The sequence below is a fragment of the Anoplophora glabripennis genome, unplaced genomic scaffold (assembly GCF_000390285.2).
Source record: "Anoplophora glabripennis isolate ALB-LARVAE unplaced genomic scaffold, Agla_2.0 scaffold1776, whole genome shotgun sequence".
In the NCBI taxonomy this organism is placed as follows: domain Eukaryota; kingdom Metazoa; phylum Arthropoda; class Insecta; order Coleoptera; family Cerambycidae; genus Anoplophora; species Anoplophora glabripennis.
In genome coordinates, this window is record NW_019417855.1 from 2,061 (window position 1) to 7,222 (window position 5,162).

General features: G+C 29.0%; 1 long non-coding RNA gene across 1 annotated transcript in view; it reads left to right on the plus strand.

Moving 5' to 3' along the window:
- The window catches only part of LOC108915961, a 14,299-nt gene that overhangs the window by 1,811 nt on the left and 7,326 nt on the right, over positions 1–5,162 (plus strand). The gene's annotated exons all lie outside the window — the stretch shown is intronic.

Here is a 5,162-nt window from a genome sequence, read left to right on the forward strand (position 1 = left end):
TGTATAAAAAATGTGTATATATATATATATATATACATGTAAACCAGCATTACAAAGCCCAAGATGATATACTTCACGGATGTTACGAAGCCCATGTAAGTTTTACGAAGCCCGATTCGGGCTTCCTAAAAATTGTTGTGTATATAACTCTATCATGGCTAGGTAACTCCATCTGTTGTTATTTCGATTAAATTGAAAGGGCTTCCCAAGTCGGTATAATATCTCAATTTATGCACCTTTAGTTCGGAACGATTGCCACCAGAGGGCCCACCGCGCTGCCTGTATATACACTATTATATTTCGCGTATGTTACGATGCCCGATATATTTTCAAGTGTTTAAGAACATTTACAGCTACCCTTACATTTAACCACTACCCAGATTCGCTTATTTCGTTTTTTGCTACTTTTATTTTGATATTACTCAAACCAAATAAAACACTTTTTATATTCTACAAATATTTTATAAAGAAAAATTTTGGTTACAACGTAACCAGTAGTCTTATACTAAAGTGTCACCAGAAAACCGTTAGCTTGAAATATGATGGGTAACGTCGTGTCAAATCGGCAATTTTTTTATTTGTGATTTATGCAAAAATGCTAAGTTTAACATTTCTAGTTAACTAACTATAAATGCATAAAAATATTTATCAAGTATTAATTATGGTAAATTGGAGTAGGAAACATATAAGCATATTATCAACTATAAGTATTTTAGAGAGAGGAAAAGTAATATTCAAAATTTAAATAATCAACCTGTAAATATAGCCAAAACTTTGAAAAATAAATATGTATGGACATTATTTTATTTGGACACATTTTTCTTTAGTAGATTTTTACAAAAATACTCTCAGTACAAATACTTATTCATTTAATTCATTTAATAGAACAAAATTTATAAATATAATTAGAATCAATTACATGTCAGTATTGCACAATAGATTTAAAAGCAACGAAAAGTGTCCAGTTGCAAATTGAACTGACCCTTGCACTATGTCCATCTTGCTCTTTCTCTCTCTATAAACTGGTGAACTGATTCAGACATTGTTCCCGATTCTTCTACTGGTGGTTTAATTCTAATGTACTCAGCATTTTGTAAAGAATATTTAAACCCCGGAAACTTGGTGAATCGGGGCCAGTCCGGAGCCACCTTGAGAGCCAGTTGATGGGCAGGAGCCGCCACTTGATAAGCAACCCCTTGTGGAGTGTAAGTATGTTATTTTATAATAAACTGTAAAAATTGATTGATTTGTGTGTTTTTCCCTCTCAGCAGCCGAGCGAGTAGCCCGAAGTAATCGGGCTATATCTACAAACTGCTATTTATATGACGACACAGTCCGTTTGCTACTAGTATTTTTGTCACAAAATCACTGATTGGATGCTCTATTGATTTTCCTAAGAAGGTTATTAAACATCGTGATTGTGCTTGTAACACCTGAAGGGGGATAAAAACTTAGTGTACCAAATTTGAATTACAAATGTAAGAGGTATATCTACAAAATAATCCTTCCTGCTATTAAAATCCCAGTGATTCTAACATATTAAAAAATTTTGCCATTTTAGATATAGGTACCTATACTTTTTACTTTAAAACCATTTGTGAAGTTACCTTTTTTAGTATTAGTATGATGTTAAAATTATGTATTAAATTCATAGGGAAAAATTAAAGACTTTTTGTTGTATGCTGAAAAGCTACGAAGTGATTGAACGTTTATACAGGAAATAAACAGGAAAATAACAAAGCATCTTAGCCTTAAATTTTATTTGGAATTCAAACTAACATTGTGAAGCGCTTATGGAAAATAAAAAAACATTGTTTAAACATCAAATAATAGGGGTTAGCCCCTAACTGGTCTAAAAAGATTATAGGTAAATGTAAAACATAGGAGGAACATAAAACATATAAGGACTTCGTTAAGTACCAATAAAAGGTTAAACTTTTAATTATAAACTCTGAAACAATTATACACAAACGTTTTTATTTTAACCCAATCTTTGTTTACGAGCAACTTTCCATGTTTTTTTATAAACTCGTCGCATTCATATTTTCTAGGTGTTATCTTTTTTTTTATATGCGTTTCAAAATATTTACCAACTATTTCTTTTTCTTTAGGAGTCCATCGAACACGTCCCTGTATTTTTTTTAATGGTTTTTTGGACAATTTTATTTTCTGATCTTTTTCTGTTTCGATTTCATTCCGTAATATTTCCATTTTGTTCGATTTTTCTTTTTTCTTCTCATCCACTTTTGCTTCATTACTTTTATTTCTTGATATTTCTTTTCTGTTTGAATCTTCTTTCTTCTCTTTCCGATTCAAATCTATTCCTTCTTCCAATGATTGTTCATTACTACTTCTATGCGAGATTTTTCCGACAAAACTACTTTTTGCAGACAATTTTATATCATGAGCAGATCCCTCCAGATCCTCGTTGTCTGTTTCATTGTCCGATATCTGTGCTTTTCTTTTTTTTGTTTTCATCAATTTCTCATTTCTAATGTTACCAACGGAGTCTTCTTCTGATTCAGAACTATAGTACACATCTTTGTCAAGTTCAATTTCACCTAGACTCTTGCCCCGAAACTCTTTTCCCCTTCCCTTTTCAAGTAAAAGAAGAACTTTAGCTACCTTGGCGGTTTGATAAATATCCTGAGGTAATCTGGAAGCAAAAATATTACACTTTAAAATTACAATTTAAAAATGTTTTATGAATTCAAATAACTTTGTAGTTCTAAGTTACTCAGGCATACTTCTGTTTTTTAATTTTACAATTTTACAGTGAATGATATTCAACTTTTCAATTTTAACATATGTGAGAAAATCCCTTTTTCGACTCATATGATAAATAACTGGATTTATTGCTTTATCTTTAAAAAACGTTAAGAAAAAAGTAATCATTTTCCCACTAGCAGACACTATTGGCAGTTAACGAGGCCAGTGCTATCGGAAACCTTCCTTTACCGAATATTGAGTCTTATACTCTCATCTCTAAACATGGCCCGATTAAGGTTCTGAGATGTCCGGAGCTAAAAGTTTAAAAGGACTCCCTTAAAAATCAAATAATAGTTAAAAAAAATAAATATATTTATTTATAAATAAATATACTACAAAACATATCTTTTAACAGTAAATATAAATTGAACGGTCATTAGGATAATTTTCAGAATAGAAAGTAAACTAATTGTACCATATCTAATAAAATGTGGAGGGTTTGGGTTTTCAAAGTAATAAAAAATGTGTAAATTTTATATTACGGTGACAACACCAAGGTCCAGGTATATCGTGCATCAATTCAACCAATTCAAATTTATTTTCAGACTGGTTCATTGACCAACCAATCACCAACCCATTCTTTCGATATTTCTTGATAATGAATATACTTTATGAATTTACTAATCTAAATAACACTGAAAAAGTGTAAGGGGCGATTCCCTGATGAAAATTAACAGGGGTCTTTGGTGTAAAATTTTTTGAAAAAACTGAAAAGTTAAGCCCATCCATCGGTTGCAAAATATATTGAATGTATTGCTCTAAATGACTGACTTTTTTCGGAAGTCTAAAGATTTTCTAAAATTAACAACGACAGATATGTTATTATTACCCATTGAAATATCCGAGATGTTTCATTAAAAAATTGTTGACAACGCCACTAAAAATCTGCAATTGGAAATACAAATTGTTCGCTTTAATTATTTTTCTTGAATTTACATTGTTTACATTGAACATAAGCGAGAATTTTGGCGATCATCGTAGATAGTCTAGTCAACATCTTCAAAATAGTGAAAAATACTGATAATTCAAGCTAATGGATATTTGAGGGCTCATTCGATTCGGGATGATGTATAAAAAATGTGCATACAAATCGTATTCGCACATAAACAATTGCAAAAGTTATAAACAAATAAACATTAAAAAAAGTGTTTTTTGCATATATCTCGAAAAATATAAGCGTTAGCGTCATTTGAAAAAGATCCTAAAAAAGAGGAAATTTCCTATAAAAATGTTAATTAACTAAAAATTTTAGAGTTCGCGTTAACATTCAAAAACCTTTTGACAACTATATTTAATGGGATCACCTTATTGCGATATCTTAAAGTTATTAATTTTCTTAGTTAACAAAAAATTAAAAATTAATAAAAAGTGGTCAAAATATTTTTTTTAAAGGAAAATAATATTGGAACTGTTTTTGTTAGAAAGTGACATTAAAAAACATTAGTAAAAATTTCGAGTAGATACATTATGGTTTTTAAGAAAAAATTACAGAAAAAAAATTGTTGAAAATTTAATAGTTTATTTACTTAACAATCGTCAAAAGTGCTGTTATTTTTTTTAGATAGAGAAATAAATAACAGAACCAACCATATATAATAATTTTTCGATTTTTTAAAGAATTTTTTAGAGCGGTCATGCGATTTGTTTACTTATAACTTTACTTTATATAACTTTTAAACTATTAAAGATACAGTTATGGACACTCAAAAGACAATTTTGTGGAATATTAATAGATCTTTCAAATGAAGTTTGTAGCTATTGTAGATCGTTAGTTACATAAATTTGTTTATAAAAAATGAAGCATTTCTTCGTATTATTAAGTGTAACTGTTTATATCTTCTAAACTATTGAAGTTACAAATGTGAACCTTCAAGGTGATTTTATTAAGCAATAAAAAACTTATAGTACAATAAATATTTAACTCAACCGAATACTCGAATTGTTTAAACAATATAAGAATTTTTATTAAAAATTATGCAAATTCAATTTTTTTTTATATTTATCTTAATAATTAATCTATTTTTTTATGTCTTAACGTCGGTTTCACGGCGCAGTACGTGTATTACTTTAGACGCTAAAAGCTCTATTTTCAACATTCTCATAGAAAATTTCCTCTTCTTTTAGGATCTTTTTTTAAATTGACGCTAACGCTTATATTTTTCGAGTTATGTATATGCAAAAAAACGTAATTTCTTTTTTTGTAGTCTTTATTCGTTTATAACTTTTGCAATTGTTTATGTGCGAATACGATTTTTATGCACATTTTTCTAGACGTCATCCTAACTCGAATTATCAGTATTTTTCACGATTTTGATGTTAAGTAGACTATTAGGTTTCTACTATTTTTGCATTAAAAGAGAGAGATAAAATCAATTTTGTTCAGTTTTTTTTTT